This window comes from Protopterus annectens, chromosome 8.part0 (assembly GCF_019279795.1).
Source record: "Protopterus annectens isolate FY-2018-M chromosome 8.part0, PAN1.0, whole genome shotgun sequence".
NCBI classification, from domain to species: domain Eukaryota; kingdom Metazoa; phylum Chordata; order Ceratodontiformes; family Protopteridae; genus Protopterus; species Protopterus annectens.
Genome location: NC_056741.1, coordinates 640,141,244 through 640,165,187, shown reverse-complemented (window position 1 = coordinate 640,165,187; position 23,944 = coordinate 640,141,244). Strand labels below are relative to the sequence as shown.

Sequence of the window (23,944 nt, the reverse complement as noted above, 5' to 3'; positions counted from 1 at the left end):
CATCTGATAGGTCAAGGCCTGTTCCACAATGTCATGGCCAGTCTGCAAAGGGGGTAGGAATGTGTACCCCCCTGCTTGTTTATGTACCACATAACTGTGGTGTTGTCTGTCTTTATCATTAGTTGTCCTGGATGAAGGGAGCCACTGAAGGCTGTCAGAGCATTCTGTACAGCTAGCATCTCTTTCTGACTGATATGTAGGTGCATTTGATTTAGGCTCCATTTGCCCTGAATGCACTTCCCTGCCAGATGAGCCCCCCAAGCATAGTCTGATGCGTCTGTTGTTAGGGTTTGGGCGGCAGGGGGTGAAGTGAATGGCAGTCCCTTGTTTTGGTGGCAGGCCTCTGCCCGCCATAAGAACTCTAGTTGCAGGCAAGGTATAATAGGAATCATTGTTTCCAGGCTGTGACAATGTTGACTCCATAAACTTTTTAAGTACCACTGAAGTTTCCTCATATGCAGTCTTGCATATGGAATTAGAAGAATGCAGGAGGCCATGAACTCCAAGGCCTGCAGAATTTGTCTTGCAGATAGCTAGGTTTTTGTGGCCACCTGTTTGAAGTAAGTCATCAATTGAATTTGCTTTTCTGGCATAAGGTAAGTCATCTGGGCAGTTGTATTCAAGCTTGCACCCAGGAATGTAATTTTTTGAGAGGGTACCAGTTGTGATTTCTTTTCGTTTATGGCGTACCCTAGACAAGTTAGAACCCTTTCTACAAACACCAGATGTTTTAGAAGAATGTCCTTGTTTTCAATCATCCAGGTATGGATATATTTGAATATTTCTTTGTCTGCAAAATGCAATTACTGGTGCCAGGCACTTTGTGAAGACCCTGGGCGCAGTAGATAAGCCAAGAGGCAGTGCAGAGAACTGGTAATACAAGTAGCCTGCTTTGAAGCGGAGGTATCTTCTGCAAGATTCCCTGATTGGGATATGCAGGTAAGCCTCTTTTAAGTCTAGAGTTACCAACCAGGCATCTTTGCCTAGCATAGGTAGTAACTGTTGAAGAGTCAGCATCTTGATTTCTGGAATGTCCAGAAATGTGTTTAGAGTGGATAAGTCCAGAATTGGACACAGTGATTTGACTTTTCTGGATACCAGGAAAAGTCTGGAATAGAAATCTTGTCCCTTTTCCTCTTCTGGTACTGGCTGAATAGCCCCCATGTTCATGAGGGACAGAACTTGTTTCTGGGCCTCTGCCCACTGATTTGAGGGCAGATCTGGCCATCCGTTTGGGAATGGCAACATGTGGAAGTGAAATATTTATCCCTGGGATACTATATTTAACACCCATTTGTCCTGGGTTATAAGTTGCCAGTTTTGTGCATGAAGTGCTAGCTTTCCCCCCAAAGGGGCGGCTAAGAGGTAAGTGCTTGGTGATTGTAGAGGGAAGTCAATGAGACTGTTTACCATAGGGAGGTGCCTTGTTGCTTCCAGATTTGGAGGTGGCGGCACCCCATTGTTTTGTTCTAAAAGTTCCTTGTGACTGAAACCTGGAGCCTTTGTAATGTCTTGATTTGACTACAGCAGCTCTTGAGAGAACTGGTAAGGACCAGCTGTTAGTAGGCCAGTGCCTACTAAATCTTGGAGGTTGCACTTGTAAGAAATCTTTCACAGTTTGCATAGATTTAGCTTTATCTTCCATCTTTTTTAACACTTCTTCTGCCTTATTACCAAAGAGACAGTCCTGTTGTAAAGGAGCATCCACCAATTTTGCTTTAACATGGTCAGGCAGAGTTTGCTCTTTGAGCCAAGCATGCCTTCTTAGCACAGATTCAGTTACAGCAGCCCTGCAAGAGGCCTCCAAGGAATCAAAACCACAATGCAAAGCATGTTTTCCAACTTGTTCAGCTGAATGCAATAAATCCTGCAATTCTTTATTTTCCACACAGTCAGAGATTAACATAATTTTCTGTTTAAGTAGTCCCATGATATGCTGTTGATATTTAAGCATATGAAACTGACAGTTTAAAGCCCTGATTGCCAAGGTTGCAGACGTGTAAACCTTCTTACCCCATCTATCCAGCGCCCTGGAGTCTCTATCAGAAGGGGTAGGATTTTTGGCAGTAGAGGCCTTAATGCCCTTGGGACCCTGAGAAATGGTTTCAGGATCAGCAATAGGGTTTTTGAAAAGGAATGTGTGGGAGTCAGGAACCCTGTAGTATCTGTCTGGCTTACAAGGAGCCTGAGGCAGGGAATCACGAGTCATACTAGATTCTGAAAATACATCATCAACAATGTCTAGAACAGGAGGTATAGCTAAAGGCCTATGCTGAGGAAGGAGAAGAAAATCCCTAAGTCTCTTTTTAGATTCAGAGAAATCCTGACTTTCCCAGTGGAAATGTTCCCTTAAGGCATGTAAAGTTTCCCCAAAAGAAAAATCCTCAAGGGGAGAGGCAGAAGGAATGAAATCCTCTGCATCAGAGTCCTCATAAGTAGGAAAATACAAATTCTGTTCATTAGAAGAGTCAGAAGAAATAGAATCCTGTTCAGAAGATTTATAATCAATGTCTTGCCTAGGCCTCTTAAAAGGAGGGGGTTGGCTACCCCTGATCAGAGTAATTAAATCTTCAGCCATTTTGATCATTTGCTTTTTAGGCATAGGGGCCAGCACATGTGGCCCAGGCGTCGGGTTTTTAGACATAGATTTAGATTTTGGCCTTAGTTTTGAAGATGGCGTCGGTCTAATATATAAATCTGTAGGCTGGAAAACACCCTCAGAAGCCGGTGCCTGCACAGCAGCTCCGGACCCATCTAAGGTAGAGACATCCGTGGGTTCCATAATTGAAGCATCTCGTGGCATACCGGACTCCAAATGGTTCTAAGTAGAGGCCTGCGAATCAGAAGTAGTGGGTATCAGGGGTTGCTGAACCGCCTCAATGAGTATCGGCGAACCGGCGACTGGCTTAGGAGAAGGGTAGTTGCCAGATTTGGACCTCGACGGTCTTTCTCTGTCTTTATCTTTGCATTTTTTAGCTATTTTGATAGTCGGATTGCTAACCGACGACATTTCTGGATAGTTAAATCTTGAGCCAAAATATTTAGAAGCAAAAATATACCGAAGTTTAATAGTGTGTTGATTAAATTTAGGACAAAACCGAAAGCAAGGCACGTTGTGGTCAGGGCCTAGGCAAGGAATACAGTACAAATAAAAATCCTTATGAGGTATTTGCTTCCCACAAGTAATGCAATTATTAACTTTTACTGACATCGGTAAGGAGCAAGAAAAAGTTTCCCCAACGGGGTACTTAGCTTTTAGTTGAAGACTTCAGTTCTGAAACTCGAAAACAAAAATTTCAGGAGTCGGCCGACCGGCACTTGCGAACTGCTTCTGCTTCGAGCACCGCGCAGCAAAAAAGACTAATGTAGTGGCGTCGGCTGCATGTTTTATACACCTGACGACCTGATGTCATGGAAGAAGGGACAGCAACCGACGCAGGACCCAAGACTTTGTTAATCAGGCTGACTGAGGGCAACCTGCCAGCAGATTACCCAAATGTAATGACTGCAACAGTGAAACACGAAGAACATCATGCTGGAGGGGTAGATTCCTGTCCCAGAGATTTCCCATACTCTGGAACAAACTACTCATTCATGTCAAACAAAGCTCCTCATTGGCCCTCTTTAAGAAAAATCTTGACGACTGGATGGGAAATAGAAACTTCACCCCGAGGATCACTTCTGCGGCACTGCTTGACAGGGGCACAAGAACATATTTTTTTGGGTGGCGAAAGCCAGAGAACCTTTTTGGCTAGGCTTATATGGGCCACAGGGCTGATAGCCTAGTACCTACCTATGATCCTATGAAAATTATAAAAGAGATAAAAGAACAGAAGTGGGATCTTAAAAAAGGAAGGAGCAAATTACGTAAAAATAAATGGAAATTTTGGGAACAATATCTGTATAATAATATTTAGGAGGAGGAGGAGTGGGGTTTAAGGTGAAGGCAGGAACGGAGTTATTTATGTAATGCTAGAATAAATGCAGTTGTTATAAAGGAAAGAAAAATATACATATGTAATGTGCAGTGTATATATAAATAAAAATGTTAATATGGTTTGTTTTCTTTTATTTTAATGTATGTGTGCCTATTTCTTCAGTGATAACTTAATAAAGATGTTAAAAAACACTTCCCACTTTACTGCTTCTCTTTTGCCCACCCAAAAAAAATATTTTATTTCTTTCAATATTACTTTCCCCCAAATCTGCATCTAGAGTATACAAATAGGACTGCCCCACATACTGTATTAAAGGAACCACAAACAATTTAATGGCCGGAATTTTACTGTCTTCATCTAGAAATATCATCTTCTACTTCTTCTTGAGGTAAGTTATTATCTTTATGACTGTTTCCTCCCACATTACCTTAGCTGCTTGTGTCACATTCTGTTTAAAACAGACCCCTAGGTACTTCAGTCTCTGGTGACCCCAAAGAAAAGGATACTGTTGTAACATCAGGATATGGAGTGTAATTTGCCACTAATGTCTTAGTTTTTCTCTCATTAATCTTATATCATGAAAATTACCTGAATAGTCAAATTTCACTAAAGAGATTAGTTATATCCTTTTCTGGATCTGTGACATAGATGATCATGTCACCGGTTAACATTGCTAACATTTCTTGATGGCTCCCTGCTGGTCACCTTGTAACTTAATCTACTTATTTTCTGAGTTCATTGTTCCAGTATGGATTATGCAAGAGTTGGGCAGGGGGGCGGCCTTGCCTAGTTTCCCTAAACAGAGACACAGCTGTAAATGTGTCCCTATACACTTAATTACTGCAGTGGAGTCTTGGCATGTTCCAAACATGATCTCATCCAAAGCTTTAGGAAATCCAAATTCCTTTAAAACTTGCCTAACTGCCCCCAACTTACTCCAGCAAAGGCTTTCTCTGCATTAAACGCTATCAACATTAGGCACCTATTCTGGATTACAGCATCTTGCATCTTCTGTTCCACATTTGATTAAAAATGCCACCAGAGTTTGTCAACCGTTTTCCTTCCTTCTACAAAATCACATTGACTGCAGCTAATTATCTTTGTTAAAACAGAAGCTACACTTTTTTGTCATTATATTCATAATGTCCTTATGAGGACTGAAATGAGTCTATATGCCTCAGGTTCCATGGGGTCCTTATCATATTTTGGTAGTATTATTAATAAAACTGCTTGATCTGACGTTGCTCATTTCATTATGCATCACTACTGGGTCTACGGATCAGACTCGGCCATTTCTCCAGACTTATGATTCGAGCTGCAAACTCTTCCCTTTCCCATAATGCCCTACTCCTTCTCTAACCCCTCAAATCTCGTTTGCCGCCTTACAGCACAAACGATTCCACAGCCTCAGCTTGAAGATACATGTTTTTTCATACTTCTAGCTTAACATGAGTTCTGTCCCTTTTCTTCTATAGATATATCTTTGCTAGGTCAGCTTTTTGAACCTCCCCTCCCTTATTAGCTAGTTCTTTTCAAAGTTTATTGCTGGTGCTAGGGTTGTTTCCCACACTCCATGTCAAACAGTTCTCCCTAGTCTCTTTTTCCTTTTTCGTCTTTCCAAAAAAAAAAAAAAAAAATCTTTTCCAGTATTTTTGCTTTACCTTTAGTGTTTAAGTTAGTGTTTTGTGTGTGTGTGTGTGTGTGAGTGTGTGTGCATGTTCTTATGTCTATGGGTACACTAACTTTCCGGTATGTCTGACAAACCTACGGGTTCTGACAAACCCAAGGATTTCAAAAAGTGTGCCTCTTGTGGACATAAGATTCCTCAGTCAGATGCCCACGAGAGGTGAATGTACTGTCTTGGGCCAGGGCACTTGGAGGTCCAGTGCAACATGTGCATGGCCTTCAATCCCCAAGCCCTCGCTGATCAGTGTAATAAGTTAATTTTAAGAGGCCTCTTACTGACCTCTGGAGCTCAAACTCCCACTTCTAAGAAGCATGCCCCCTCAGCTGCCCCGAGGTCCACATCTTCTTTACCAGAGAAGCACCAAAAGGTTTCAGATCCTTCTACATTGGATCCTACCTACTCTTACATCTCTTTGGATCCAAGAAGCTCTTCAGATCCGGTCTACCTTGGTCAGGTCCACACATTCTTCAACCTCCTTGAGATCCTCTTGGCTGTCACACTCAGACATGGACAACATGGACAGGATGATGTGGAGTTTCCTCAAAGCCCAGATTCAGCTGGGGATCTTGCCTTCTCCAACCCATGCAGGATCCATGAGAGCTCCAACTATAATACCTCAACTTCCTCTTCCAATCCAACCCTCAGTTTTGGAATTTCAGGATCTGGCTTTCCCGAGCTGGCCATTATCAGAGCATGGAATCTGCCTTTCTTCAACTCTGGCAGTGTTTCAGACTAGCTCAACTCTGATATCCTTGCAGCAGTAGGTTCTGGGCCCAAGATGCTGGCGCCAAATCCTCAGGGTTGGTTTCTGCTCCGACCTTTTCTGAGCCGTCCCTTTCCCCGGGGACCTCGGCCTTTGACAGTTTGAGCCCGGTGCCTTCTGGAGGCATCAGATCCAGGGTAGCTTCGTCCTTCTCTCCCTTGGTAGCTCCAGCTCCTAGGGTGGGGAGGCAGGCTTCCCCGGCTTTGTTTGCCTTTCAGATGGAAGAGAGGGCTTTCTCCAAACCGCAAGATGTGTCCCCACTTCTCCCGGTCCTACCCAATCCTCTACTGATCAGAGATTTGCATCCTGTCAATAGTCAGCCCCTCCAGGAGAGCCTCAAGACCTACCTTCAATAAGAGGTCGCCCTGTCTTCTGAGTCCTTTCCTATGGGGGAGGTTCATTGGAAGAGATGGTGCAAGAGGAAGCACCTAGACTCCCCTTTGGAGTCATTCACAGAGGACACTGACTTTGATGAAAAGGAAGGGTCCCCCCCGATCTCCACCCAATGATATCTCCTTAGGGAATATTGTGGAAATACTTAAACAAAAGTGTGGCTGATTGTCCCAACCCCCTTCCTCCGAGGAGTCAGTGGTCCTGGAGCCCTTCAGGATGAGCCTAGCTACATCCTGGGGGACCCCATCTGCAGATCAGCTCACTGACCTTATCGCCCGCCGGGCTTGGAAGGAGCCAGACGCCATGGAGCCCATCCCTAAATGCGTGGATAAATATATTAGTTCTCCCAGTGACTGCCCGTTCTTGAGTAAAGGTGTCTCAGTTGATGCCACTGCGGTGTTGGTAGCCACTAAGAAGGAGCTTGTCAAGCAGAGCTCCCGTTCGTCCCCCGAATACAGAGTCATGGGTTTGAAACAGAGATGGGAAGCACGTGTATGCTTCATCCACCTTTACGTTGAAAGTATTAATTACTTAGCACATTTTACGTGCCTCCAGAAAGATGTGATCAAGGAAATAAAAAACTCTCTGACACAGTCCTTGTCAGAGAAGGACCTCAAGATGATGTCTCCCCAACAGACCACACCATTCTCCATCACTAATTCCTCGATGATGTTAATTTCCCACGTTGTGGAAGGAACTTCTTGAGCACCTCGTTGTGGCAAAGCCCTCAGCAGACATGGCTGAATGAGGCTTTGCGGACCTCTTTAAGGCATCATTCATTAATTCTCCCTTTGGTGGTTCCTCCTTGTTTGGACTGTTAGTTAAAGAAACTCTTACCTATAGCAAGCAGGAAGGTAAGACCTTATCTGCCACAGGAATCATGTTTTCTTCCTCCCAATGGACCTTCTCCAGGAACCAACAGAGTGGGAAGAAGATGATGTGGTCAGTGTCTCAAGGGTCTTTCCTGGATTTGCATGATGAATCCTCTTCTAGAGAGAGAAGATATAATGGCCGACGCCTTCCCAGAGGGAGGGGGGTTCCACAAAACCAGGGCTCTACCGAACCCTTCTTCGACAGGCCCTATCAACACTCCTGAGGCACTGCCCAACTGTCCTACTATGGAGGCAGTCGGGGGCAGACTATCATTACACCCAGAAGCCTGACAAACATACAAACGACAGCTGGGTGTTAAATATAATTTCCACAGGTTACTATATTCCCTTTTCCCTTCCTCCTCCCCAGTTCCAGGAGATATCTCCCTGATGTGCCACCCAGTCAGAGGGAGAATGCCATCCTAGAGGTTCAGAAAAGTACAGTTGTGTACACTTACCATAAATGTAGATGTTCGAGTGTATTCACTGTTGCAGTCATTACATTTGGGTAATCTGCTGGCAGGTTGCCCTCAGTCGGCTTGATTAACAAGGTCTTGGGTCCTGGATCAGTTGCTGTCCCTTCTTCCATGACGTCAGGTCATCAGGGGTATAAAACATGCAGCCGACGCCATTACATCAGTTTTTCTTGCCCCAGATGTCAAGTGCCCCCCTAATGGGGAGAAAATAAACATAAAAACACAAAGGTATACCTCCAACAAAAAACAAATACACCAAAAAGGCTTTTAATCACAGTAAAGGAAAGTAGAGGTATACCCAGAAAACGTTAAGGGGCTGGAGGGAGGGTAATGAGGACTGCAACAGTGAATACACTTGAACATCTACATATATGGTAAGTGTACATAACTGTACTATGTTCTTTGTATTTCACTGTTGCAGTCATTACATTTGGGTAGATTCCCAAAGTCATGGTTGGGAGGAGGAGTTTATACAGTATTAGGGCCAGCTAAAAGGCCCTGCAAGACAACAGTGGCAAAGCCAGCTCTGGATTTAGAGAAAATTGGTAAATGATAATGCTTGGTGAAAGTATGTACAGAGCTCCAGGTAGCAGCTTCTAGGATGTCCCTGGTAAGAACACCTGTGAGAAAGGCTGTAAAAGCAGATGCAGCCCTGATGGAGTGAGATCTGTTCCCCTGGGAGACAGGTCTTCCATGGTGCTTATAGCAGAAATAAATGCAATGGCTTATCCATTTAGAAATGGTTTGTTTTGAAATAGCCTCTCCCTCTGACTCTGCAGCAAATGCTACAAGCAGTTGTTCAGATTTTCTTCGAGGTTTAATCCTGTCCAAGTAGAATCTAAGTTGCCTGTGCAAATCCAAGGAATGCAGAATCTGCTCCCCTTTGTTCTGTGGATTGGGAAAGAAGGTTGGCAAATGAATGGACTGATTAAGAGCCACACCGGAAACCACCTTGGGCATGAAGGATGGATTGGTCCTGAGAGATACCTTGTCCACATGAAAGATGATGAAAGGCTCCACTGCCATAAGGGTCTGTAATTCAGATATCCTTCTAGCTGAAGTGATTGCTAAAAGGAAGGCTGTTTTCCAAGAAAGAAATTTTAAGTCTGCAGTAGCAGCTGGCTCGAAAGGAGGTAGAATGAGTTTCTCCAAAACAAAGTTAAGGTCGCAGGCAGGGGTTGAAGCTCTCCTGGGTAGTCTCAAGTTTTTTGCCACTCTGAGATACTGCTTGAGCAGAGGATGAGAGAAGAGGGGAGGTTCTGTGTTATAATGAGCTGAAATAGCTGAGGCGTGGATTTTAAAGGAGGAAAAAGACAGGCTCTTGTGAAGCATCTCAGTTAAATATTGCAAAATCTGAGGTAAATTGGGTGCTGTTGTGCTCATCCCTTGAGATTGGTTCCAGGCACAGAATCTTTTCCATTTGTCATCATAAGATTTTCTTGTACTAGGTCTCCTTGCCTCCAAGACGACATCCATCACAGGTTTGCTGAGGGATGATAAGGGTGAATTTAAGTGATTAGCCAGGCTGCAAGGTTCAGTGTTGGAAACTGAGGGTACAGAATTTGGTTCTGCTGCAGAGACAGCAGGGAAGGGGTCTGAGGCAGGTGCCATGGAGGTAATTGCGACACACTGCGCAGGAGGGGGTACCAGTGTTGGCACGGTCAGTCTGAAGCAATCAAGATCATCCTTGGTTTGTCCTGTTTGACTTTTAGTAGAACTTTGGAGAGCAGAGGCAGTGGGGGGAAGGTGTAGACTAATAGGTTTTTCCAGCTGAAGGACAGAGCATCCACTTTCCAGGCTTGTTTGTGGGGAGTCCTTGTGTAAAACTTGTCCAACTGGTAGTTCTGGGGGGGAGGCAAATAGATCTATGTCTGGGCTCCCCCACTCTCTTTTCAACATGTTGAAAATCCTTGGTTCCAGTTTCCACTCGTGTGGGTCCATGACATTTCTGCTTAGTCCGTCTGCCAGTGTATTAAATTTTCCTGGCAGGAATTGAGCTTGTAGGTGCACTTGGTAGCTCAAGGCTGTGTTCCACAATGCAATAGCTTGTCTGCAGAGGGGGTAGGAATGTGTACCCCCCCCCCCCGTTTATGTACCACATAACCATGGTGTTGTCCGTCTTTACCAATAGTTGCCCTGGAAGAATGTAGTCCTTGAAGGCTCTCAGAGCATTCTGTACAGCTAACATTTCTTTTTGATTGATATGTAGGTGCATTTGATTTGGATTCCATTTGCCCTTAATGCACTTCCCTGCCAGGTGAGCCACCCATGCATAGTCTGATGCATCTGTAGTTAGGGTTTGGGCGACAGGGGGTAGTGTGAATGGTAGTCCCTTGTTTTGGTGACAAGCCTCTGCCCACCATAGGAACTCCACGCGTACGCAAGGTATGACAGGAATCATTGTTTCCAGGCAGTGATAATGTTGACTCCATAGATTTTTTAGATACCACTGTAGTTTCCTCATATGCAGTCTTGCATGGGAATTAGAAGAATGCAGGAGGCCATGAACTCCAAGGCTTGCAGTATTTGTCTTGCAGATAGCAGGGCTTTTGTGGCCACTTGTTTAAAGTAAGTTACCAGATGAATTTGGTTTTCTGGCATGAGGAAAGCCATCTGGGCAGTTGTATTCAAGCTTGCACCCAGGAATGTAATTTGTTGACAGGGTACCAGTTGTGATTTCTTTTCATTTATGGTGTACCCCAGACAAGTTAGAACCCTTTTTACAAATGCCAGATGATTTAAAAGTATGCCCTGGTTTTCTGCCTGAATTAGACAATCGTCCAGGTATGGATATATTTGAATATTTATTTGCCTGCAAAATGCAATAACTGGAGCCAGGCACTTTGTGAATACCCTGGACGCAGTAGACAAGCCAAAGGGCAGTGCAGAGAACTGATAATGCAAGTAGCCTGCTTTGAAGCATAGGCATGTTCTGCAAGATTCCCTGATTGGGATGTGCAGCTATGCTTCTTTTAAATCTAGAGTTGCCAACCAGGCGTCTTTGCCTAGCATAGGGAGTAACTGGTGAAGAGTCAGCATCTTGAATTTTGGAATCTCCAGAAAGGTATTTGGAGTAGACAGGGCCAGGATTGGACGCCATGATTTGTCTTTTCTGGGTACCAGAAAAAAGCCTGGAGTAAAAACCTTGTCCCTTTTCCTCTTCTGGCACCAGTTGAATAGCCCCCATGCTTAAGAGGGAAAGTACTTGTTTTTGAGCCTCTGCCCACTGATTTGGGGGCAGGTCTGGCCACCCGTTTGGTGTTGGCAACGTGTGGAAGTGAAATCTGTATCCCTGGGACACTATATTTAAAACCCACTTGTCCTGGGTTACGAGTTCCCAGTTCTTTGCATGAAGAGCAATCTTCCCCCCCAAAGGGGCGGTCAAAAGATAAGTGCTTGGGAATTTTAAAAGGAAGTCATTGAGACTGTTTACCATAGGGGGTGTCTTGTTATTTCCAGATTTGGAAGTGGAGGCCCCCCACTGCTTAGTTCTGAGAGTCCCATGGGACTGAAACCTGGGGTTTTTGCTGTGTCTGGGTTTGGCTTGAGAGGACCTGGAAGGGACTGGAAAGGACCAATTCTTAGTAGGCCAGTGCCTACTAAATCTTGGACGTTGCACTTGTAAAAAATCTTTAACAGTTTGCATAGATTTAGCTTTATCTTCCATCTTTTTAAGAACTTCTTCAGCCTTGTTGCCAAACAGGCAGTCCTGATTTAAAGGAGCATCCAACAATTTAGCTTTAACACGATCAGGCAAAGATTGTTCCTTAAGCCAAGCATGCCTTCTAAGCAGACTCAGTAACAGCAGCTCTGCAAGAGGCCTCTAAAGAATCAAAACCACATTGCAAAGTATGTTTTCCAACTTGTTCAGCAGAATGCATTAAATCCTGTAAATCTTTATTTTCCACACAGTCAGGAATCAACATAATTTTCTGTTTAAGCAGTCCAATAATATGCTGTTGATATTTTAACATATGAAATTGGCAGTTTAAAGCTCTGACTGCCAATGTTGCAGAAGTATAAACCTTTTTACCCCATCTATCCAGTGCCCTGGAGTCTCAATCAGAAGGGGTAGGATTTTTAGCAGTAGAAGTCTTAATACCCTTGGGCCTCTGAGAAATAGTCTCTGGATCTGCAACAGGATTTTTGAAAAGGAACTTGTGGGACTCAGGAACCCTGTAGTATCTGTCAGGTTTACTAGAATCAGGGGCCAAACTGGATTCCGATAACACATCATCAACAATGCCTAGTACAGGAGGTATAGCCAAAGGCCTACGCTGAGGTAGAAGGAGGAAATCCCTAAGCCTCTTTTTTGAATCAGAAAATTCTTGGCTTTCCCAGTGGAAATGCTCCCTTAAAGTATGTAAAGTTTCCCTAAAAGAAAAATCCTCAGGAGGGGAGGCAGAGGGAATGGAATCCTCTGCATCAGAATCCTCATAAGTAGGTATGGACAAATCCAGGTCATCAGAAGAAACAGAATCCTGATCAGAAGATTCATAATCAAGCTCAGCCCTAGGCCTCTTGGGGGGGGGGGGGGTTGACTATCCCTGCTTAGAGTAATTAGATCTTCAGCCATTTTTATCATTTGTTTTTTAGGTATAGGGGCCTGAGCATGTGGCCTGGGCATTGGTTTTTTAGACATGGATCGAGATTTAGGCCTTAGTAATGAAGGTGGTGTTGATTTAATATGCAAGTCTGTAGGCCTGAATACACCCTCAGAAGCCGGTGTCTAAACAGCGACTCTGGACCCATCCAAGGTAAAGACATCTCGCGGCATACCGGACTCCAAATGGGTCTCAGTAGAGGCCTGCGAATCAGAAGTAGCGGGTATCAGGGGCTGCAAAAGCGCCTCACTGAGTACCGGCGAACTGGTGACTAGCTTAGAAGAAGTGTTGTCGGCAGTTTTGGACATTGGAGGCCTGTCTCTTTCTTTATCTTTGTGTTTTTTCAAAATCCCGGTAGTCAGATGGCTAACTGACGACATTTCTGGATAATCAAAATGAGAACCGAAATATTTAGAGGCAAAAATATACAGACGACGGATAGTGCGCTGATTAAATAAAGCACAAAACCTACAGCAAGGTACGTCGTGGTCAGGGTCTAGGCAAGGAATACAGTACGAATGAAAATCTTTATTAGGTATTTGCTTTCCACAAGTAATGCAATTATTAACTTTTAATGACATTGGTAAGGAGCAAGAAAAAGTTTCCCCAACGGGATACTTAGCTTTAAGTTGAAGACTTTGGTTCTGAAACTCGAAAACGAAAATTTCAGGAGTCGGCCGACAGGCACTTGCAAACTGCTTCTTCTTCGGGCACCGCACGGCAAGAAAGACTGATGTAATGGCATCGGCTGCATATTTTATACCTCTGATGACCTGACGTCATGGAAGAAGTGACAGCAACCGACGCAGGACCCAAGACTTTGTTAATCAGGCCAAAAGAGGGCAACCTGCCAGCAGATTACCCAAATGTAATGACTGCAACAGTGAAACACAAAGAACATCTTCTAGAACAAAAGAGTCATCCAGGAAGTCTCAAGTGAACAACAAGGATGTAGAACTTACTCCAGCTTCTTTTTGGTGACAAAGAAAGCAGGGGACCTTTGAACGATCTTATATTTGAGTAGTCAAAACTTATTTGTAAAGAAGTCGAAGTCTGCATGGTTACAGTACAGTCCACACTGCTGCTTCTATGCAAGGATGATTGGATGTGCTCTGTAGATCTCCAAGACATGTACTATCATATTAAAATAGACAGGCACGCCAGGAGACATCTGCACTTCTGTCTGGGAGTCAATCATTACCAATTCAGAGCACTGCCCTTTGGTCTCATCACCACCCCCAGGTGTTCAAATGCATGGCAGCAGTTGAAGCTCATCTCCATCTGCAAAGATTCCAGGTGTTTCCATACCTAGATGATTGGCTCCTGATGCACCTACAAGGCATCAACTACTTTGAGCCATTCAGGTTATGCTACAGCTCTTCAATTGCCCGGGAATCACAATGAATTTGGCAAAGTCAAAGATGTCTCGCATATAGGACATAGAGTTCATAGAAACGCAACTGAACAGAACTACACAGACAGCTGTCCGACCTCCACAGAGAATAAAATCATTGAGACAGCAAGTTCAGCTGTTACCAGATATCCTGACACTGCCACCTCATCTGGTCCTCATGGTCCTAGGGTCCATGTCAGCTGCCATTCTTCTGTTCCCTATAGTAAGATTCTTCATGTGAGTTCTCCAGTGGACGCTAACGGTCCAATAGTCTATTCTGTATTGGCCATTGTCATCCCCCATCAGGCTAACTCCTATTTGCAGATGTCATCTGCAGTGGTGGATGCTTACAGATGACCTCCATCTTGGTAGACCCTTCACCTCTCCTCCACCTATAGCCACAGTGACCACAGACACTTCCCTATTGGGGTGGGGGGCATTTTCTGGGAAGAACGGTCCAAGGCATGTGGTCCACAACAGACACTAAAGTGCACATAAATATCTTAGAGAAGAGGGCGGTTCTTCTGATGTTGCAAGCCTTTCAGGTCTTCCTCCATCTGGGAACAACTGCAATTCTTTCATACAATATGTCGGTCGTTTGGTACATCAACAAGCAAGGGGAACCCAATCATAGCCATTGTGCAGGGAGGCCATGAGGGTTTGGGAATGGGCAATCTTTTCAAACCACTTTGTCACTGCAATACACATTCTAGGGGAGTCCAACATTCTGGTGGACAGACTGAGCAGATCGATCTTAAGTCCAGATGAGTGGTCTCTGAATCAATCAGTAGCAAATCAAATATTCAGCCGCTGAGGTCAACCTTGCCGCGACCTCTTTTCCTCTCCCCTGAACAACAAGTGTAGCAAATACTTTGCTCTGATCCCCCCCTTGGGGGAGTCACCCAGGGACGCTCTAGTCCACGATTGGCCCCCCAAGTCTCCTGTATGGTTATCCTCTGATACCCCCAATTCCCAAAGTCTTATTGAAAGCCAGCAGGTTGAAGACCACTCTAATTCTCATTGTCCCCTTCTGGCCTCGTCAGGTATGTTTCCCCTTCCTACAGTCTTACAGCAAGTATCCTCCAGGGATACTGGATCCCAGGCAGGGATCCCTGAGATTAACCATTTGGTTTCTCCAATTCCACTGATTCTAAGAAAGTCCAGGCTGGCCTCCTCGGTTTGAGAAATTATACTTGCTTCTCAGAAGTCTTCCACCAAGAAAGTATATAATAGTAAATGGAGGAGATTTTCCATTTGGGCATCGGAGTGGAATATTGATCCTTTTTCTGCCTCTATTTTGAATATTCTTATGTTTCTCAGTTCACTTTTTCAGCATGGAGCTCGTTTTTTCACTATAAAGTTACACCTAGCAGTTATTACGACTTTTCATGTAAGGAAAGGTTACAATCTTTCGTCTTCCCTCTCCACTTCAATATTATGCAGGGAATCTTTGCATAATGCAAGAGGAACCTTTCTTCTCAGACCTCCAATAAAAGATCTGGCCCCTCCTTGGGATCTCACTCTTGTGCTTCAAAGCCTTACTCAGATACCCTTTGAACCTGCTACCTCATGTGACTTTAAAATTCCTGTCTTGGAAGACTGCTTCTTTAGTGGCCATTACTTCAGCAAGAAGAGTGTTGGGATTACAAGCTCTATCTTCCCGGGCACCTTACATTACCTTCTTCAAAGACAGTCTCCATCAGAACAAATCCTTCCTTTATACCAAAGGTTGCCACAAAGACAAATATTAACCACACCATTCACTTGCTTGTATTCTTCCCTAATTATTCCAATAAGGGTGAATATATGCTGCATTCACTGGATTTACATAGACAAGTGCCCTTTTATTTACACAGAACTAAACAATTCAGGAAATCTGAACAATTATTCATCTAATTCTCACCAAATAGATTAGGTCAGGCCAAATCCAAAATTACTTTGGCCAAGTGGATTACTGACTGTATTTCTATGATCTTCTCCCAGCATGGCATACAACTTCCCCGTCCTGTTAGAGCTCACTCTACCAGGTCCACGTCTACCTCGTCTGCTTTCTCTGCAAGAACTCCTACTGACAAAATTTGTGCAGCAGCAACCTGGTCCAAATCTCATACTTTTGTATCTCACTATAAGATGACGTTATTTTAGAAACAGAGCTGGAGAAGTTGTTTGACCGCAACTGAGCTACAAAATATAAGTATCTTTTGATTATTTTTACAGATTACTGTTTTTATAATTTAATATATATAAAGCACTTTGTCTATTCAGAATCTTCACAAATCCTTATCTGTTTAAAAACTTTCATTTGACTCTGTAGTGCTTTTATTTTGTCCCACCCTCACTCCCTGTTGGTGTCTTGCTCTTATACTTGGTGGCTTTGCAGTTGCCCGCCCCTACTGTGACACACCTCCCAATCTAGTGTCATTAGCTCATTCTTCTTAATACAGAGAGAACATTTGATAAGGCCTTCTGTTCCTCCTTTTTCCCTTTTCAAAAGTAAAACAAAACTTTTTTTCTTTTTCCTGAACCTTCTTGTGTTTTGACTGTCCTTCTCAAACATATTGGAAATATACAGTATATTTCAGAGCATTTGTTATAACTGTATTTGCTATAACTGATTTAAGTATTTTTTCTGGCTTTTTGAATATTTACTGCTTAGCGACTGCATCTTAGCCTGTTTATACAGCTCTGCATTCTATTTAAACTGTTTTTGTGTTGATTAACTGTTTTGCACTCTTAAAAGTTATTTGTTGCTTAATTTTACCTGTAGGCTAACACACTCAAGTGTGCTAGCCGCTTAAAAGCATTTATAGCATTTACTGTCTGTTTTTTTCTTTGTCTCTGTAAAAAAAAAAAAAAAAAAATCTCTTGTTTTCCCATCTTACTGAACTAGAGTAGTCCAGTTTCAGAGTTGCTGATCCCTGGGCTTTGTTTTTAGTTCCTGTTACTGATCCATTGCCTTATTAGGAAGGAGGGAAGTTTCTTTGCTTACCAGTGGGAGTGGGAAGCACTGAGCAGCCTTTTTGTCCAAATTGGTGAAGTTTCAGCCAGAAACTAGTAGTCCATTGGTCGTTTTGGGCCAATTCTAGCTCCTTTCAGCCCCCTGCTATAAAACACGCTAAACACGCGTTTTCCAGCTTGTACCAACTCAGCACAGATCCTCGTGGTGGCCTGCAGAGTGATCCAAGCAGCAGAGAGCTAAAAGAGTGACTTTCTACCAGATATAAGTATTTTTGTGGCTTTCCCACTGTTATTAAGCTAGCGACTGCATTTCGCCTGTTTTACTGCTACTTTAAGTGACTTCTGCATTTTACACTGTTTATTGCACTTTAAGTTACTAATTGTTGCAAATTGTTTCTGTAGGCTACACACTAAAGTGTGCTAGCCGATTTACAGCATTTATAGCATTTACTGTCTGTTTTTTTCCTTATCTCTGTAATAAAACAAAACAATCTCTTGTTTTCCCGCCTTACTGAACTAGAGTAGTCCAGTTTCAGAGTTGCTGATCCCTGGGCTTTGTTTATAGTTCCTGTTACTGATCCATTGCCTTATTAGGGAGGAGGAAAGTTTCTTTGCTTACCAGTGGGAGTGGGAAGCACTGAGCGGCCTTTCTGTCCGATTTGGTGAAGTTTCAGCCAGAAGCTAGTAGACCATTGGTCGTTTTGGGCCAATTCCTAGCTCCCTTCAGCCCCCTGCTATAAAACACGCTAAACGCGCGTTAGCGCAGAGTTGCCACTGTTGCACACAAGAGCAGCGGCGGTTAAACAAGGTTAACTATTCGGGCCATCTAAATTCCACTCTTCAAATTTTCCCTTAGAACTACCTTCCTCGAGCTGTACTGCTGATCTAACCAGCATATCCTATAACTGAAAAGTTAATCTCTACTTGATTCCCAAGTAGACTATTCTCTATCTGTAAAGCCTAGCACTTACTCCTACAGTACTTGTACTTTGATAAAGTACTCTTATTATAGATAGTACCCCACCAGCCTAAAACCCACTTCCCCCGGAGTCCTTTGAAAGTCTCTTTATCTACTACTTCTAGTATGTCGAGGGATCAGTTGCTAGTGTCCTCTCCAGCTCAACTGGTGAACCTGGGAATATTGAGGCAATGTTACAATTGCCTCATGTACACAGACAATCCTCTCCTCCTCCCACAAAACACAAATACATGCGAGAGATGCAACTATACGGCCAAACTGGAGGCTGAGCTCTCTCAACATAGGACTGGCAAGACCAGACAGGAGGAGAAGGTAACCACACACAATACATACCCAGTCACACATGGTACCATCACAACTTCAAATCATACACATACTCACACAAAGACATACTCGGAGGCTCTGATCAAAATTTACCAAAACAGCAGAGGCCACCAAAGCAGACACCCAAACAACTACCACCTCACGACCCAACACATGCAACACATAGACCACACAGTCAGAGTGTCAAACAGTCACAGCCCTTAAGGCCAAACAAAATGCCAGACACACTTGTCATTGGTGATTCCATAGTCAGACACACTGACGTCCCGCTCACCAGACTGAGTAAGGAGAAGGTCACAGTAAGCTGCCTGTCGGGCGCTAGAATCCGCCACATAACGCAAGCACTCAGGTCTCTCAACAGCAGGTACAAGTACGACTCAGTCATTGTCCACGCTGGTGTCAACGACCTGAGATGTACCTCCTTGGACTACATGAAAAGGGACATCGAGGAGCTCTCTGATTATGTAGCCCAGGCAGGTATGACCCTGACCTTGAGCAGTATCCTACCTTCACCTAGAATGATGCCACAATACAGTGATAAGATGATCAGCTTTAATAATTGGCTTAAATTCTGGTGTCATTCAAAGGGGATCCAATGTCTGTCTGCCTGGGATGACATGCTGGACAAGCCACGCTGCTTCACAAGGGACGGCTTGCACCTGTCACCCCTGGGCTTCCGGATATTGGCAAAGGCTCTTGCCACCCCCATAGTGCTTTTTTTAGGCAAAACTAAAATTCTAAACCTACCACCCTAGAACACCAAAAAGGAAAAAAACTAAGGGTAATGCTGCTCAATGCCAGAAGTCTCACTCTCAAGATGCACGCACTCGAGGCCCTTCTCAATATGGAGAACATCGATGTCTGTGCTGTGACAGAAACCTGGTTCAAGGCTCCTGAGAGCACCCCAGCACTAACAGGTTTCACCTCATATCATGCGTTCCGGCCCCAAAATCCGGACAACACCAAGAAAGGAGGGGGTGTCCATATTCATAAAGGACACCCACACCTCAAGATTGGTGGCAACGCACGATGCATCGGAGACCATCCAGGTGCAATTAACCATAGGCAAGACTGCTCTGCAATTTGTAGCATGTTACAGGCCACCCTCTCAAACTCAGGAACCTCACATGGCCTTCCTGAAAACATTGGATGGGATAAATGTATCTCCAAACACCATCATACTAGGTGACTTCAACTACCCTAATATAGACTGGGAACACTACTCAAGCCCGAACACTCTAACCCAAAGATTCATGGAGTTCATAAACTCAAATGCCATGGAACAACTTCACCATCCCCACAAGAGGAGAAAACATACTTGATCTCATCATCACGAACATGGGATCAAAATGTTCAACACCGGAAGTATACCCCTCACTGGTGAGATCAGATCATCAACTAATCTCGCTGGAGGTCCTCATCCCGCCCCCACCTGAAACAAAAAAGACCACAGTGAAAAACTTCTCAAAAGCCGATTTCACACTTCTAAAAACTAGTGTGGTCTCCTTTAAGGCCCCTGAGCCAGTGGTAAACATTACTCAAACCGCTGAATCACTTACAAATGCCTTCTACCAGCACCTACAGGACTGCATGGATCAGGCAATCCCAAACAAAACTAAGACTCTCTGTACCAAAGGCAAGCGTCCAGTCTGGTGGACCCCAGCCATAAACAAGCTCTACAACAAAAGGAGGAAGCTACTACAAGATAGAGCAAAATCCTTGAAAGGTAAGACACCTTTGATCATTATAAGTAAAAACTAAGAGCTCTCATAAAATCATCCAAGGCAAATTTTGAGAGAAAAATCGCCAAGGACTCTAAAGACAATCATAAGGCCTTCTTTAGCTATGTTAGAAACCTAGGAGGAAACTCCCAGATATGCTCAGAATTAGTTCAAAATGATGTGAAAATTACTGAACCTACACACATTGCTAACATACTGGCTGACAGGTTCAGTGCAAACTTCTCCCCTCCCCAAAAGGAGAGATATCTAATCCAGAGGGTTGTAGGCCCCCACACATCTCCACCGCCCCAGTGGGGACTGCCCTCACTAAGGCAAAATCACAGCATCCATGGGACCGGATGGTGTCCCCGGCTGTGTGCTTCATGAACTCAATGAGGAATTAAACCCACAGTTAGGACAGCTGTTTAATCTTAGCCTCACCTCAGGATACGTACCCAAGGAGTGGCGCACGGCGACTGTGGTCCCACTTCATAAGGGCGGTGCCTCCACAGACCCTGGAAATTACCGCCCCATTAGCTTGACAAGCCTTATCTGCAAAGCCATGGAGAGGATCATAATGGAACTCATAAATAAAGACATAGGGAACTTGCAGACTTTGGATCCAACCCAGTTTGGCTTTGTCAAAGGCAGATCCTGCCTCTTAAACTTGGTTGACTTTTTCGAGACAGTCACCAAGGCCATTGATGAGGGAAAGGCAGTCCATACAGCCTACCTCGACCTGGCAAAGGCCTTCGACACAATACCCCACTCAGGTATCATCGAAAAACTCATCAGCTTGAATGTAAACCCATACATCACAAGATGGGTTGCAAACTGGCTAAGTGACAGAACCCACAGGGTCAGAGTTGCTGGAGCCATGTCAGACTCAAAGCCTGTCACAAGTGGTGTCCCACAGGGCTCAGTCCTGGGTCCACTCTTGTTCGGCATCTACTTTTCTGAAGTACAAGCAAACACAGGAGGGTTATGGCTGATAAAGTTTGCAGATGACTGCAAACTGGGCTGCATAGTCGAAAACACATCTGACACAGATATCCTCCAGAAGGGCCTCACAGAAACGGATAACTGGTGCCAGAGCCATGGCCTGAAGTTAAACGCCAAAAATGCATAGTCATACCCTTCGGGAAAAACAAGGTTACCCCTAGCTACCATATAGGTGGCAATCCACTGAGCACAGAAAAAGTCATCAGGGATCTGGGGACCCAAGTTGACAGTAGCCTTTCGTTTGACACTCATGTTGCTAAAGTAGTTAGGAAAACCTTCTATATCGCCCACCTGATCATGAAGGGATTCACATCTAGATCAAGGGAGGTCATCGTCCCCTGTACTCATCACTCATTAGACCTATGATTGAGTACAATGCCCCATTCGAATGTATCTGACCAGACACCTGCTGCAGCTTGAAAGGCCCCAAAAGTTCCTCACCAAAAGGATAAAGGGTCTCAAAAATATGTCTTATGCTGCCCGACTGAAAGAACTCCAGCTCTATTCAGTCTCATACCGCTTGCTCAGAGGTGACCTGTGCCTGACATATAAGGCCATGTCAAACCCAGATTTGATGAATATGCTTCACCTCAAAAAATCTAGATCCCTCAGAACCACAAGGGCAGGAGACTTAAACCTTGACACGGTTATAAATAGAACGTGCTGGAGGGACAGATTCATCACCCAGAGACTCCCTATGCTGTGGAACAAAATCCCGGTACATGTGAGGCAGAGCACCTCGCTGGCCTTGTTCAAGAGGAATCTTGACCAATGGATGGGAGATCACAGATATACCCCAGGGATTACTTCAGTGTCACTGCTTGACAGAGGCACAGAAAAATGATAGGCATAGTTTTTATTCAAACTAAAGGGGTGGCGAAAGCCACGTAACTATGGGCTAGGCTTATAAATGCCCTTGGGCAGATAGCCTAGTATGAACCTATGAGCTTGTGACTGGGATCGTAAGTCTGGAGAAATGGCCAAGTCGGATCCGTAGACCCAGTGATGATGCATAATGAAATTGGACAACACAGATGCCAAGTTATGGTAAGTACATAACTTCTATTTCTGAAATCTACGGGCCACTTCCCTTTTTTAAATGGCATTAAATAATTTATGACAAACTACCATAACCCTTTCCTTGTATTGCTTCCATATTTTGACCATAATGCCATCCATTTCCAGAGTTTGGCCCTCCCTTCTGCTTTACTAGTGCTGACCAGACCACTTCCTGACTCACCTCTGTCAATAGAGCCTCCTATTCTTCTTTTGTTATTTTTGGCAAATTTAAGCCTGCTGCATAAACTCTCGAATGTACCACTACTGCTCTACACTGGTGATATAATTTCTGGTAAAAAACAACCATGATATCTCTTATTTTCTCTGGTTCTCTAGCTATCCTTCCTTTCCCAAAGCCGGGTCCCCAAGCATCATAATAGATATATCCACCTTTTGTTGCCACAATCAATGAGAACAAGATTTAAGTATTGGGTCAATAGTGAAAAAGACTGAGTTCAATGCAGTCACTAAACTGATTAAGAATTATCAGGACATCCTACCACAGACGGTCTTACCTTCTGCAACTGTGCCTCCAGCCTTTTGTTATCTGAGTTGATCTATTCATTCAGTGCTGCATCTGTTTTAAACACATCTGAATGTATTTAATTTATTTTTTAGGAAACATACTGGAAATTGCCAATGGTAATTTTTGTTTCTGGTTTGGGTCACTCTAAGTTCCAGTATTATGAGGGTCAGTGGCGTTTTGTGATTTCAAACCTGGGGGGGGGGGGCTCTGCAGCTGATGGGGTGGGACCTGAATAAAGAATCAATTTACAAAGAGCAGAACAAAGTGTACTCTCCTGCAGATTGTAGACTTCCAAGCATTCATTTTCTAAACAATAAGGAGTATATGTTCACAGGTAAGTACTAGGCAATAAGATAGCACAAGTTGATATTTGTGGAACCATTTATCCTGTGAAGGAATACAAGGTCAAATAATGTTGGATCTTTCATAGTTTGAAAGGATATACACGGATCCCCATGGAGAAGTCTATAAGAAACAGGGCAGACAGTCTATTCTTAAGATTTTTGAGGCGACTTCCAAGATGTCTGCACACTGATCAACAAGTTGATTACACCTCTCCAAGTGTGAAAACTGAAATTGTGCAGGAGAAAAACAGTAAAAGCTGTCAAGATGGACACAATTCAGTTACTGGCCAATTACCAGCAAAGAAGAAATTGGAAAAAGAAAATTAACCAGAAAAGGAGAAGTAAAAATCTCTTAAATGGGGAGAATTTTGCAGGTGTTCAGCAAAAAACTTCAATTTTGGTAAAGGAGGTAGCTTCCAGTAACTTGGGTGAAAAATATGAATTTTGAGGCAACAATTATTTTTAGTTAGGATCACATTATTACATATTCCTCACAAAGACAGCGATGCATTCAGAAAAAGGGTCCTAATTCTCCAGTGTGGAATAAAGTCTCCTGTTTCCGCTATAAAATTCAAATTTGCTTTATTATTATTTTTTTTTAATCAGGATGTCCATTTGGTTTTGGCCCATTTTCAGTACAGGCCCGCATAGAAAAGCTCAACTACATTTGCACTACTGTAATAAAGACGAATGTAAGTATGTAACACATTCAGTATACTTAAATGTTTGTATTTTGTAAGTAGATTTTTATGAATACTTCCCTCAGTTTCCTATAACAACACCATTAACACAGTGTCTACATCATCATTACTTACAGCTGATGCCCACTTCTCACATATCCAATATTTCCTCTACCAACTTACAGAACAATCTAATACCTGATCTGTTGTCGTTTGACAACTATT

At 43.7% G+C, this 23,944-nt stretch overlaps 1 protein-coding gene across 1 annotated transcript in view; it reads right to left on the bottom strand.

The window, feature by feature from the left end:
* The window catches only part of CACNA1F (calcium voltage-gated channel subunit alpha1 F), a 4,101,209-nt gene that overhangs the window by 2,883,254 nt on the left and 1,194,011 nt on the right, over nt 1-23,944 (bottom strand). The window lies entirely within an intron of this gene.